We start from the raw sequence: 15,566 nt of genomic DNA, 5'->3' as shown, positions 1-15,566 counted from the left end.
GAAATTTGGGTGACATTAGGTGCATTTGTCTTCATACTTTGGCTCATCATGGTACTATGCTTGGGACATTTCATTGAGGGAAAATATGCTAAAATGGACACAGCAAGCCAGAAAATCAACTTGGTCCTTAAACCACACACATCTTCACACGTCAAGAAAAGAGAACTTTCTTCAGTGAACTTCACAGCCAATCCTATACCAGGCGGTGTAGCATGGGACAATACTGATTATGAAATCTATGGTCCGGTTGAAATCCTGAAGTATCCACATCAATTTAAGATCTCGTTAAAGGACTTTGTAAAACCAAGCACATTTGCTGATGATTGGGACTTTGAAAGTATTAATGATATGATGTCTGACCTAGTAATGTCTGCTAAATTTACAGAACATGATTATTTGCAGGGTTCGTCTAATTATGATCAAATGTTCTGCTACAACCACTATGGTAACCATTATCTCCATAAATCTGCACAACCTAGAAATGTTTTAAATTATAACCAATGGGAACATTGTGCTACTCCTCCAAAGGGTAGTTCTAAAACATTTTATGATAAATATTCATATTTTTCAGGGTTTAACACAAGTAATCCAGAAACATTTTATTTCAAATTGTCGAATAAAAGACAGGTATGAAGACCATGCTTACAAACACGAAATTGATATATTCAGATTCATTTTTTGAGCAAATGAATACATTTGGTTTTGATTTCTGGAACAATAACATTGAAGCAAAAACTGTTTGGGGTACAAAAGATTGGCAAGTACAAGGTATAGAATCATTGTTCAGAGCCTGTATTATCCCAGAACAAATTATATTTTTGAATGACACTATTCAACAAACTACCTGTCTTGGCTTAGCCAAAATCAAAGACTTAAACAAACCGTCTATTCCAAAGCCAACAACGAACAGTAATAGCTCTATAGATGTTGAGATAGACGTGAACCATATTTTAAACCACAACAGAACACATCCTGATTGGAAACAATGGTTGATCTGGCCCACAGACACAAATAACTGTCAAGACAGATTCCTGAACAAAATACAGGGGTTCAAATTGACCAGGCCAGACCTTAGATATTCCCAAAGACAACATCCAGGGATAGTAACTACTTACAGTGTGGGCAAGCTCTGCCTTCAATGGCTACAAACATCCACACTGGCAGAAATTAAGCAACACCTAACTTTACTTCAAGAGGGTGCTGACTTGCGTGATTTCATTATGGGACCACGCAAACAGCGTCAAAAACGTTTCATAGCGGCCTCTATATATGCAGCTTACAATGAAGCTTGGAAAGTAACTCAAATTGAGACAGCAGAAAAAATACGGGAAATTGACCGTATTACTTTGGAAAAATCACTTTCTGTTGTGGACAATGGGTTAATGACTCTGTCCTCCAGAATGTATTCACTGGACAGTATTGTGTCTTCAGCAATCGATATAATAGAGCAAGACTTACTGATGTTACAACACGGTCAGTCCCAATTGCGTTCTATTGTACAACTTGGCTGGACGTTACAAAATCTGCGTTCAGGCTATGTGCCTTGGCGTTTAATCAACACAACGTCACTGTTTAATATCTTTAACCTTACTGATAAACAAATCAGTTTGGCACAGAAGGGTGCTGACTATACAATTCTGAGCATTGAAAAACTTGAGAGATTATCATTGACGATGTCAGAACGACCTGTCATTGAATGGATAATACATGGGATAATAAATATTCCGATAACAACTTTCCAGTTTCAATACTGCCAAAAATATATACAGGCAGGCCAGTATGAAAGGTTGGGTAAAGGGTACATTAAGTCAACATGGAACCTGCCCTATACACACACATGTGTTAGTAATAAAGGCCAGAATGTGTTTCTTAGTGGCAATAATTGTGCAAGGTCGCTAAGCAGTACACTTCTGTGTCAGGGTATTAATTTGCATGGAGCCTGTGAAGGGACTACAAATAACCTTTCATGTCACCAGCTAGGCACACCTGCAACACAAATAGAACCATTCTTTAGGAGACTCTCGAATGGGAGTTACATTCTAATTGAAGATCGCAGATGTTGCAGTCTGCTGCCCGGAAAACCTTATCTCATAACCGTGACTACGAAGGTCATGTGCTGTGAACGAGTATTGTTCCCAAACGATGCTCGAGACAGGGAGGCAAGGTTATGGCCCAGTTTGAAAATTTCTTCTATTCGAATTGATACTTTAAGCAGAATGAAGACTGTGCTCCTACAGACGCCAACCCGGTTAACGTCATCAAAAGAAACATATGATCTCCAAGTTGCAAGGACAACTGTAAAAATTCATTCACTGTTATCAACCAATTCCCCCATACATTTCGCAGAAATACTGAGCGAAATCTTAAATATTTCTGATACAAGTGGAAACTCGAGTTTATTTAAGACAGTGTTTTGGGGAGCTTTAACCCCATTCAAAGCCATCCTGGGTATTTCTCCTGATTTTGTCCATTCCATCTTTGGCGGACTTCCTCTCCTTTTGGGACTAGTGGCAGGCATCCTAATTTTGATCCTGTTACTTCGCTATGGCAAACCACGTCACAGACAAGACACCAGCGACAATGGAAGAAACAATCCTAGCCATACGCTACAGGGACCGCATAACTAAAGTCCTTGGAATAGCCCGGCTTAGAGACCTGAACATGACTTGATTTCTTTCATTTAGACCGATGTGGCAAAGTTGTGTTATGCCTGTATTAAGGTGCTTGCTATGCGACGAAGAATGCGTGTTGGACACCTGTCTGACACTACAATCGGATGTGCCAATGGACGCAGAGACTTTGTTGGGTCCGGTAACGGCTCATGCATTGTACTGTCCCCAGCGGCTACCAATCCTGATGACGGCATTCGTGGAGACTTCACCACTACGATTGAAGAGTAGTGAAGTACAAGATGAAAGCAGCATCGATCAGGTACGACCTTCTGTCAGCTATGCTGATCGAAACATCAATGAAGGCAATTATGCTCATGAATGCATGTTAATTAATTTTTCCCGGTTAGTGGAACGTACGCAAGAAGCAGTTGACAGTTGTTTCGAAAGTCTCAACAATATGATGTTTTCACCAGAGCAGAAAGAATGACTTTGAACAAACTAGCACACGGCGTTCCCTACACCCTGAATTAGGCCTTCAACCTTGAAAATAAAGCAATAAGAAATTTTCTCACCAGTTTTTACGAAGAGCGGGACTTTTTTTTTCTTTCCATTTCCAAAAATATTTACGATTTTTTGGGACACTTATCTTCTGCTTAAAGTAAAACTATTCTTAGAGAACAACATTTCTATTTTTAGCTACTCTAGAGACATTAGCTACCCTCTAGCATGTTCACAAGTATTTATGATTTTGTGATGAGATGGTCTCGAATTTTTTCTTCTGTATTAAGAGCCATTTCATGTGTAATTTCATGCTGATTTCAAAATATGCGTATTAGATTTAGCATTATTATACTGCTTGAAGTGCATATAGTAACTATACTCATCTTTTCGTGTATTTCGCATTTCCAATTTTCAAAATGCACTTGATTGTATTTTGGGGTGGTTCGGTATACACATGCACTACTAGTTTTGTTTACTATGCCTAGATTTGTAAATATGGACATAGATTACGTGGAGTGGGTGTGATGTATTTACTATGGGTACTGTATCGATCCCCCTATTTCTGACCCTTGTCTGGTTAATAATTAACTAGCAGCCATTCAACTGCACAGAAACCCGTTATCTGATTAGCCATACAACGGCACAGAAGCCCGTTATCTGATTAGGTCATAGCGCATGCCATCTCATTAGGCAAGCACTATTTCTCCAGCCCCCTAATAGGCATACGGTGTTCTCAAAACAAATCAAACCTACCACGACCTAGGAAATCCCCGCAGCAATTGTTTTGATTTAGCCGAGAACTTCAGTAAAGAATGTGCGAACGACCAGTTCATATGACATCCTTATTGACGTATTTATGTCCATCCTTACGTCAATCTCGGCACCTTTCAGGTATAAATAATACCGACATTGCCTTAAGCAAACACACGAGGTGGTGACAAGATTGGAGCAGCGAGACTTGCCGAGGAGCCCAGCTGACAGCGAAGCCCACAGACGCTGCCCCTCCTTTCTGACGCGCTGAGAGAGAGACGCTGCCTTTTCTCCTGCCGAGAAATCCAGCTCCGGCGCTTCCAGCCGCCCTTGCAGGCAGCTGGGATATCAAGCCCTGAGATAGAGATACCAGCCCTCCAGCCTTCTAAATCCCAGGTACTGAACTGAATAACCCCTTGCAGAGAATTCTTGAAGCAGACCCTTGGCAAAGCAAACTTAACTTAAACTGCTACTTATCTACTCCCGCCCACGTATTAGGCTTAGGTCAGGTACATTGGGGTAGGCATAGTTAGAAGCACCAGTTGAGTACGATTAGTCAATGTATATATGTATGTATCTACTTTATCCATTTTAAGTATCATATGGCTAAGAAACCATATCAATGCTTTTACAGTATTATTTTATAATTCTGTTATTACTGTATGCACTTTACTTAACAATAAGTATTGCAATAATAGCGATTCATTTCTCTTGTATGAGAAAAGAGACTGATCAATAAATAACATCTTTTTATTGAACACGCCCGTCTCTTCCTTTTCTCTACAATCTGGTGAAACTAAGAATGCACTGAACTGACTGAGTAAAATAAGTTGTCTTTTGTTTTCACACGACTCTAGAGATACACTCTTGATTAGGGGAGAGCAAAGTTGTCATGTTCTATGGTTGTCAGAAACTAAATCCCTTCTTGTCTATCCATGGAGGTTAAACTCCTCCTTGTCTATTCGAGAAAGTTTCTAGTGAACTCTGAGCTAGCTGGCAAACACTAAACTTTAAGTCTAATATCGTCAGTAGAAGACCTAGTTAACCTCTGTTCTACGTCTATACTATTGAAGATATTATTCCAATGCGCAGAGCCTATTGGGATAATAGGAACTACACTACAATCCTTGTGGGTAGTTTTGATCCACCTCGTCGCCAATTTATGTTGTGTCATAGGTAAGTACTTCCAGAAGACTTAAGTAGGTTAAAAATGATAAGTTTATTCTTCTTAGATGGTGAGATAGGTTTTCCAGTTGATGTGTAATCAAAGCCCACCAGGAGCATCCTCTCCGCTGCTCAGCCCAGGATCCAACTGACAGTCCACTCACAGTATACCAAACATTCCAATGTCATCACATTCACACTAACATTCTACACTCACTAACTGAACAGCAGAGGCAGAGAACCAGGGAAGATGTAAGGTAGAAACTTAGATATAACATTATAGTTTCCACAAAAGCACCAAATTCCCTGATTTCCAGCAACCTATCATCATTGTGCATATGGGTGAAGAGAATAGTGCAATAAAGGTCCCTCTTCTGCAATGGGAAAAAGGACCAACAAAGCTGTGTTCCGCAAATGCAGCTTTACAGAATATACTTATTAGTGTCCAGGAATATCCTGGGGACCGTCAAAAGCAAACAGTTATTTGATCTCAGATCTTGTGCATTGCTATAATAAACAATTAGAGGATTCAGGATATGAGGCCCCTGAGCATGCTTTATATTGCGAGCAATGCAGTGCGCTTTAAAGTCAATTATTTTATTTACTGGCAGCCAGTGAAGGCTGGCCAAGGTCAGGCGTTCAGACTGACATTTTGGAAGGCACAACAAAACACAAACTGCAGCATTTTTAATAGTCTGCCGTTTCTTTAGGACACAGGCGGTGCTGCCTCGGTAAAGCAAATTACTGTAGTACAACTTTGAGAGTAAGAGACCTTGGAAAACTGTTCTTCAGGTTTCACCAAGTAGTAATTTAAGCATCTTTGACAAAGCTCTGAGCAGGTCAAAACAAGTACCTGCAACTTTCTTCACCTAGGAGGGCATGGGGAGATCTTTATCCAAAAGAACTCACAAGCTCATTACTTTTGGTGAAAGAGATGGACGGTCTCCCGGGAATGAAGGTCAAACTAAATAGTCGCAGAGGGATGGGGTATTCCTGACCACAATGACCTCTGTTTTGTCACCATAATTTCAGGCAACTAGAGGTCATCCATTTGTTGGAATGCGCAAGACAGCTGGATAGGTTCACAGTGGTTTGACTCATATTGAAGGTACTTACTAAAGGTAATTATTATTTTATGGAGACACCGAGGGCTAAAAAATGGTGCTGGCATACTTGAGACAGTTCTTAGCATGACAGACACCGGTAACACAATAATGTGTTAATAGATAATACATTGTGGCACACATAGCACAATTTGAGAAAAATGGATACTAGCTGCAATCTTCTTTTAAAGTTCATGGCAGGTATTACGCCCTAGATCTTTAAAAGTTCATGTCAGCACCATAATATAGGTCTTAGCTAAATTAGACAATTTTCTGTGTTGTGTTGTTACAAGCAGTTATTAGGAAACTTCAGCAATGCCAATTGTAGAGTTCAGGTCATGTGACGTACTTTCTTGGAAATAATCTGGGTCAAACTTCATATGATGTCACTTCCTGTAATTTCTTTAAGGTCAAAGGTGAAAGACTATATGATATCTCATCCCTTACCTCTGGAAGTTTGAGGAATTGATGTCGCTGGAAAGGAAAAGACATTTATCTGCAGGAAATTGTTCAACCTACCTCATCTTTAAAAAAAAATTGAAAAAAAGCTTTGCAATCATGTCACTTTGCAATGCATACAAAGTTACAATTTCAGTTTGGGAAGCTTTATTTGACAAATTAGTCATATCAGCACATAAAAGGTAAAACAAAATACAAACACTTATAGCCACAGTAAAATATAAATGTGCAAATGAACAACTTGTATGGTATTCTATGCACCATTACAAGTTGACATAAAGAATAGGATACAATAAATCATGATCCACGTAAGGAAAGACAATTGAAATAGGTGGGAGTGGGAAAGAGCTCAACAGGGATAAAAGGAAAATAAGAATGGGAGGACAACTTAATTTGAGACTGGTCGACCAAGAAGAGGCCTTAATTAGAACACAGTTCATTGATAATCACACTTTAAAACCAGTGTTATATGATGCAAAGTAAAGCAAAGCAAATGTATTCATTCAGATCTTGCTCTAATCACTCACATCCATCCCCCTAACGTCCAAATTGCACAGGTGTAGGTTGAGTTTGGGTCTGCCCTTAGTATCCTCAGTGCAGACCAGCTGCTAATGATCCCTAAAAGCCTACAAAGGGGTATGAGCCATTTCTGGCCAGGTGCAATATATCCTGGGCAAGCGAAGAACTTATGGCCAATGGTTTCTTTAAAGTTCTTACAGTTATGGGACTGTAGGTCACCATCTGGGGTCGATTTCCTGGTAAACGTTTTTAGAGGGAGGGGGATGACCCTGAATTGGAAATATGGATGTCTGTCCAAGGGAACAAAGTTACAACAATCCATACCACTGCAAAGCAGAAGATACACAATTGTGTGTGGCCATGCTCAGAATCCAATATATCATTGCAGATGCATTATATTGTAAACATTTAGAAAATAATGTCTAGGATAACTAAGAATTTAAAACTCCCTCTCTTATCTGTGCAGCCATTTTCCTAAAACTTTTGTTTAAAATTGAGTGAACCCACTAGGTATTTACCTTGCAGTTTGATACTACTATTTAATATAGTGGGTGTGTGATGAATTCAATCTGTCATGATAACTCTATAGTTATGACCTTGTAAGACAGCCAGAAAAATGAATTGTTATGAATATTGACCACCATCTTCACAGGTAAGTCTCTCCTCTCATGGAGGAGTTCATACGCCTCCAGGGGCAGAGAGTAGTGTGCCATCCCTATTAGGTTTTGAAATGCATTTTTAAAAAAAGCATTGGTAAATGCAGTTGGTTTCGCCCATGTGATTACTAAGAAGCTGTGTTTTGTTGTAAGTTGTAGCTTGCTGAGTAGTTGTACAATATAAGTTGCAGAAAGTTTGCTAAAGTCACATGACTTGTTTATATGCAAAAAGGCAATATATTGTGCTGCTACTAGTGGCATAGTGTGGGTAAGTAATAGCAATATTTTAAAAAATGAAATGAAAAAGGGAAATAATAGAATTAATTGACGTAATAGCAATGCTATGTGTTTAGAGGAGTTCTGATAACTTCTGGTACCGGCATCACTGCACCTGCTGCACCAATCAAATCATGCCCTTGGTGCCTGCAAGATAACTGCAATTTTGTCTGCCTGTATAGTAGTAAAATATAGCAATATTAGGCGTTTAGAGGAGGTCTGACAACCTTTGGGCCCAGTGTCACTGCACCTGCTGCACCATATAAACCATGACCTTATTGTCTGCAATGTAACTGCACTTGTAACTGCCTGTTTAGTAGTAAAATATAGCAATTTTAAGTGTTTTGTGGGGTGCCTAAAGCTTTTGGTCCTGTTGCTACTGTACCTGCTGCAGCATTCAAATCATGACAAGTTGACATAAAGAATAGGATACAATAAATCATGATCCACGTAAGGAAAGACAATTGAAATAGGTGGGAGTGGGAAAGAGCTCAACAGGGATAAAAGGAAAATAAGAATGGGAGGACAACTTAATTTGAGGCTGGTCGACCAAGAAGAGGCCTTAATTAGAACACAGTTCATTGATAATCACACTTTAAAACCAGTGTTATATGATGCAAAGTAAAGCAAATGTACTGTGAATGTCTCGTTTAGTAGGAACATTTAGAAATAGAAATGATCCAGGTTTAGTGGAGTCCCTAGAGTTTTTGACCCCAGTGCCACTGCATCTGCTGCACCATTAAAATCAAGTCCCCTTTAACTGCAAGGTAACTGCAATTGTGACTGCCTGTTTAGTAGTCAACTATAGCAATATTAGTTGTTTAGAGGAGTCTGACAACTCTTGGACCCAGTGCCACTGCACCTGCTGCACCATTCAAATCATGACCCTAGTGCCTTGAAGGTAAATGCACTTGTAACTGCCTGCATAGTTGTAAAATATAGCAATAATCAGTGTTTAATGGGGTGCCTGGAGCTCTTGGGCCCGATGCCACTGCACCTGCTGCACAAATCAAATAAGGATCGAATTGCCTGCAAGATAACCACACATGTTACTGCCTATATAGTAATAAAATATTGAAATATTAGGTGTTTAGTGCGGTTATGACATCTTTTGGCCCGGTGCCAGTGCGCCTGCTGCACCATTTAAATCAAGCCCCTTTTAACTGCATTGTAACTGCAATTGTGACTGCCTATATAGTAATAAAATGTTGCAATATTAGGGGTTTAGAGGAGTTCTGACAACTTTGGGGCCCGGTGCTACTGCTCCTGCTGAACCATTCAAATCATAACCCTGTTGTTTGCAAGGTAACTGCTCTTGTGCCTGTCTGTTTAGTAATATAACTTAGCAATTTTAGATGTTTAATGGGGTGCCTAGAGCTTTTGGTTCTGGTGTCACTGCACCGGCTGCATCATTGAATTCATGACCTTGTTGTCTGCAGGGTAACTGCACTTGTGACTGCCTGTTCAGGTTTGAAATGTTGGTAATAATCTGGGTTTAATGGGGTCCCTGGAATTTTTGGCCCAGGTGCCTCTGACATACTGCACCATTCAAATCAAGTCCCTTTTAACTGCAAGATGACTGCAATTGTGACTGCCTGATAGTAGTCACCTATAGCAGTATTATTTGTTTAGAGGAGATCTGACAACTGTTGGTGCTGCTGGTGCACCTACACCTGCTGCACCATTCAAATCATAACCCTGTTCTCTGCAAGGTAACTGCACTTGTGGCTGCTTGTTTAGTAGTAAAACATAGCATAGCTCTTGTATATTAACTTTATTTTTGACTTGCAATGTTTATTAAGACATTTAGGATTTGATCATAATGACCAAATCTGTTAGGTTGAAAAAATCAATCTGATAATGCCTACAGAGTGCAAAGAAAAATATTGAGGCATGAATAGGAAATTCCACAAACGTTCTAAGCCTAAAGCATTTGCTTTACACAACTAAGTAATACAAATCAAGCATTCCAGAGTACTGTTAGAAGCTGTCTACCTTTTAGAAGCTGTCTACCTTTTCCATGGGAAAGGATATTATCTTGACAGTGAATTTGGCTTGAACAGTGTGAACACATTTAGTAGAAGTATCGTAAATGTGTGCAGACAGAGGCAGTTAACAAAAAAAAAAGTTCCACACAAAAGCGAATGAACACAGTAATTCGATTTTGGAGAACAGATAAGAGCCCCTTTGAAGATATATTAAATATAAGAGATTTCACAAGCACATCACAAGCGCAGTGCAGGTGAAACCTATTTTTGGTATCCAACTACAGTATTTTAAACCTGCTGATGTACTTCAGTGAGTCTAAGCACCAGGGTAATCAGTGGATTGTGAGGCTCCTGTATATTAATTTGCATATTTTTATATAAACAAATTCAGACAATTTGAAGAGATTGGTTGTGTGAGGATAAAATGCTCAATCGCGGATGTAAATCCAAAGGAATATTGTTAAGCAAAGAACATTTTAATTTAACTAGGCTATGGTAGTGTAATTGGTGTTGAACCCTTTCTTGCCTTTTTCTTTTCAAGTACTATGAAGATGTATTGTTGAAGGCCATGGATGAGAAGAGCCTCAGCCCTCAAATGAAACAAAACGTGGAGACATATCTGAAATTTTAAAGTGATACCCTGATCAAGGCACCAGAATAAATTGTCAATGAAGTTCATTTTAAAAGCATGCATAATCTTAAAGAAATGGCAATGATGTTGTGTTTATCCATCTATAAAAAGTAAATTATTCGTGCATATATGATTTTCTTGCAGCAGAAATCATTGCTCCTAATAAAAAATCAAATTTGGTTAATTGTCTGTAAGAATGGTTGTCATTCAGGTTGGAACTTTGAAATACCACAGCTAAGGCTGTTTTGAAAATAAAGATTGAATTGGAGAGACAGAGGAATTATCTGTTCGCTGGCAAATGATCAGCACATTTCTGCACTGAACAAATATTGGATCATCATTAGAGAGTGTATAATTCCCAAAATGACTTGCAAGGTTATGGGGACCATTGGAGGTTATCCAAGGAAAAATATATTTTCTAAATTCAGAGATCTGAGTTGGTGGGGGCTGGACCTTTGTTTTGCTTCCTGTAGAATTTCGAATAAAAATCTCAAAAGTTCCAGTTGAAGGAGTGAAGTTGCATGAGAACGGGTGAGTTAAACCTACAGTAATTTACTACCAACAGTAATACCCTCTATTTACTGGAAAGGTTGTGACTAGGGGCATCAAAGATTGACTGGGAACATAAGGCTATCATGTAGGTAAAAGAAAAAATAAATTCCCACCCAAGGTAAAAATAATATATTGTTTTATTCAGCATCAATAATCAGTGATGTATAGAATTAATTAAAAGTAATCTAATTATATTTTAGTAAAAATAATGTCCCAATAATTAAAAAATAATGATTTCTTTATTTTTTGCCCTGATTGAATCATAAAAGGTTCAAATAAAACAATAATATAAAACAAGCTACATTCATTCAAAAATCACATTATATGTACTGTAAAATACAATTTGTTCCATAAATAAAATTATTTTGTACCCATAGTTGTCAGAAAGGCATAGTCTATGAAAGGTTTTTGTGCTAATGAATGTTCAGTCCCTTGTCAGCTAGCATACTAATAGGGCTAGATAAACAAATCAATACTTGCACATGAAACCATACAAACTATCGTTAAGAACAATACTAATATCTAAAAATGCTCCTCACATATACAAGTATGCTTCTATAAAACCCGCTTATTTCAGTGCTTTCATCTTGATGTACTATATTGTGGACAAATAGTTTGAAATTAAATGAACACTATAGTCATGTGTATTTGTTTTACATACTCTTAGAGCTGTATGGCGATTAAAGAAGACAACAATCGCTAAAGTGGAATATTCCACTGTGAACAGTGCCTTACAAAGGCTTTACAGAAAAATAAGACGTGTTCATCATGCTCGATTGGTGTACAACTCATGGGACATGTGTTGAATATAATTTCTGTTTTATTCCAAAAACAAGTAAAGCAAAGCCAAGGGTAGCAGCCCAAGTCTGAATTTTATGTAAAATCTCAGACAATAGGGTTACTTATAAAATTCATAAATTACTCAAATTCAGGTACACATTTAAACATCATAAAGGAATTTACCAGACTGCCCGAATTAACATTGGATGAGTTTGCTTCTGACACAATTTTCCAATAACTAATTTCCATTTTTTGCGGGCACCGCAAGTCAATGCAGTGGGATGTGACCAATAATCATTCAAATCCATCTTCATAAGCCATGTTTTTATATATAATAGCGAAGGGATATTGCTTGCTGATTGGCCCTCGAGTAATTCAATGACACAATCCCTATTGGACTTAGCTTCTCATTTGTCCACAGCCTGATCCAATATAAAATTGGTCTCAAGTCAACTATATCTGAGATAGACTGAAGATTCATATCAAATCTTATTGGGAGCATAGGGGCACTGGTGGGAAGTCTCAATAGGGACTTTTCAGAAGTTTGAACAGCTTTTTCATGAAAAATAAGATTACAGTGGCCTCACAGATCCACCCCATAAAGGGCTGCTCCACAGGTTTGACGCATATATCTCAATAGGAGGTGAAACAGCAAAAATGGGTACCCTTCCCGCAAACATTAAGATGGACCCTTTCCTTTGCTTTAAGGGCAGTATACGATTCTCTATATCTGAAGCTGTCATCTATGAGAATCACTTATTTTAGCACCCAGATAGTCAAATTCATTAACCCTGCCCAATGTCTCTCCTTCAAGCTCTACCTTTTGCTTGGTTTTTCTGAGTGCACTAAACACCGTATATTTGGTTTTGTTACTATTAATCTCTAGATTCTGAAACCAAAGAAACACTGCCAACAGCGGCTGACCTAGGGTTCAGCACATCAATTCCTGTCTATAAGTAGTAAGTGTCCTGTGCATTCACTTCCAGAGCCTGCCGCAGTTAGGCTCTACTGGGATCCAGGAAAAACAGATTATGTGGAGAAAGGAAGGTGCACCAGGGATGGAGTCAAAGTCATCCAAGTTAGTCCTCTAAACACCATATATTTGGTTGTGTTACTATTAATCTTAAGACCCTGCTCCTCACAAACAGGTTACGATTTCCCTGGAGAATAGATATTCCCTTTTTGCAGTTTTGGAAAGAAGCAAGGTATCATCACTGAGAAGAAGGCCCGATATTTTGTGTGTCCCCATTAATATAGAATATATATAGAAGAAAGAGGGTAGGGGCCAAAATGCACCCATATCTGACACCTCTTCGAATGGGAATATCCACTGGCATTCCATTGCCAGCCCTCAACTACGTCTTGCAAATTCTCTGCGTACAGGGCTTGTGTAAGAGAGAGTAGACCAAAGGGAACTCTTATGCTTTGCAAGACCTCCCAAAGCTTTCCCTTCATGACAAAATCAAATGCAGCAAGGAGGTACACACAGGCAACAAATTATGACTCCTGATTAATGTCTACATTCTTCCATTTAATGGATAAAAACGCATTATATGGTCGATTGAACTAATATTTTGCCAAAATCTTTCCTGAAGATGGGACAACACTTGACTCGGGGACATCCATTCCTATAGCCGTATCAAAATCTGCCTACAGTAGACTTCTTGTATATTAGAAATTTGGCTTATAGGCCTGTAATTTCCAGGAAACAGCCCATCTTCCTATTTGAATATGGGGATGATTACAGCGTCTTTCCAAGAGCTCAGGACAGGGGCCCCTGCTAATACAGCATTTGACAGGGAGTTCACATACGGTCCCCAAATCTTGGGCTCAGAGCAAAGAAAATCAGCCGGAACTCTGTCCACGCCGGGTGCCTTTCCGGGTTTCTGTACTTGGTTTTCAGCATTACTTTCGTCTATTGTAAAAGGCATTTTCTCATCATCCAATGTATCATTAGGAGCAACATAAGGAATGTCTGTTATATCTTCAACTAAACGTCTGTCTGCATAAAAGGCTGTAAAGGGTATAACCCTCTCCTCCGGAACAATATGACAGTAGGTGTGAGTCAAAACTCTGCACCCATTATGTGCAACCAGGTGCCAAAAGCGCTTTTTATGCCTCTATATAACAGCAACTGACAATTCATCCCAGATGCTGGCTTCCCACTAGACTGTACTGGTTTTGAGATGTTTACCATATTCAATCTCAATGCTACAATCTCTGTTCTTTAGTTACTCCTCAGAGCAATTAACAAATCATTCTTAGCAATGTTACATGAGTCCCTGCTCTGTTTACAGTCTTTCATAAATAGATCCCCCTAGATTGTTAAATAGGCTTTTATGAACAATCATAATCTGTAAGGGATTCAAGGTCTAATGCTCAAAAACTTTCAATTCACTAGAGACAATGCTATAAAGCTCAAATATGGCTATCTCAGATTTAGAGACGACCTCCCAACCATCATTCCGCTTGTTATTGGTCAAACCAATGGGGCAAGAAAACTAAATTGGGTCTAAGCACTCCATGTTCTGTATCCTACCCATTCCCAATGTAGTGTGATCGGGAGATGGTTGCTCTTGTGGTGGCCAATAACTTCATTGTCTGTTTACATGCCACATCTGCATATGCATGAGAATATAATTTGTAGGAGAGTAGGGTCTACTTCCTATGGTCAACCCCACTTTTTGCTGTGATTTTCTGGTTTTTCGACTTTAGTGTGGCTGTGGTCCTGCTAATCAGGCCCACAGCCCAGCTGTTCCCTCTATAAATTGATACCATGTACTTTAGGTACATAGCAGATTGGTTACTGGGTCACCCTTGTGAGTCCCTGTATAGTGTACCATAGGTACCCAGGGCATAGGGGCATCCAAGGCCTACCAATGGCTGCAGCATGTATTGTACCACCCCTGGTTGGGCTTCCAAACTGACACCACAGGTCTGTTCAATCAGCCTGGGTAAGGTGGTTTAATCACCCCTTACTTACATATAGTATATCTATATCTACCCTATATATAGACGCATAGTAACCTATAAGTCACTCCTATAGCAGGCCTTAACAATCCTGGAGGGAGAATGCTTGGTTTAATGTGAGAGGGTGCCCTAGCATGAGCTGAGCCCATCTGCAGCTTTCAGAACCATCTCCTTACAGCTGTTCTATGATATTGCCATACCATATACTCTTAAGTGCATTATAATCCTTGAGGTTAATGCTAACTTTGGTTTGGCTTTATCAAAACACATTGTGTAAGGTGTCAAACACTTTGGAATACTACCCCCGCCAGTCCTGTCTAGAGGGAGAAGACATGTAGTTACTGGTATACCCGGTTAAAGTTAAACAGAGCCTCAGCATCACAAAATGGATGCTGCTGCCACAGACACAAGTCTGACTCCTGCTGCTGGACGAAACTCCAGCAGGGGAGGCTTGGACAATAGGTTTCCTGGCCAGGGAGGTGCTGGCACCTCCCCAGACAGGCTTTAGTGTATTGGGGCATGGAGGGCTGCATTCAGAATGCATTTTCCAGACACTGCCTGGGCACACAAGGTGCTCCATGCATAGCCCGGTTCAAACCAGTTGC

General features: G+C 39.4%; 1 long non-coding RNA gene across 1 annotated transcript in view; it reads left to right on the top strand.

Annotated features, from left to right (window-relative positions):
* Positions 1 to 10,730, top strand: part of LOC144785389 (uncharacterized) — a 135,705-nt gene extending 124,975 nt beyond the window's left edge. Inside the window, exon 3 of the long non-coding RNA XR_013601849.1 lies at positions 10,570 to 10,730. This is a non-coding gene — a long non-coding RNA (uncharacterized LOC144785389). The remainder of the gene's footprint in view (positions 1 to 10,569) is intronic.
* Positions 10,731 to 15,566: the final 4,836 nt, after the last annotated feature.

Source organism: Lissotriton helveticus, chromosome 10, assembly GCF_964261635.1.
Source record: "Lissotriton helveticus chromosome 10, aLisHel1.1, whole genome shotgun sequence".
Taxonomy (NCBI): Eukaryota; Metazoa; Chordata; class Amphibia; order Caudata; family Salamandridae; genus Lissotriton; species Lissotriton helveticus.
The sequence above is the reverse complement of the archived record's forward strand: the minus strand, read 5'-3'. Positions and strand labels throughout refer to the sequence as shown.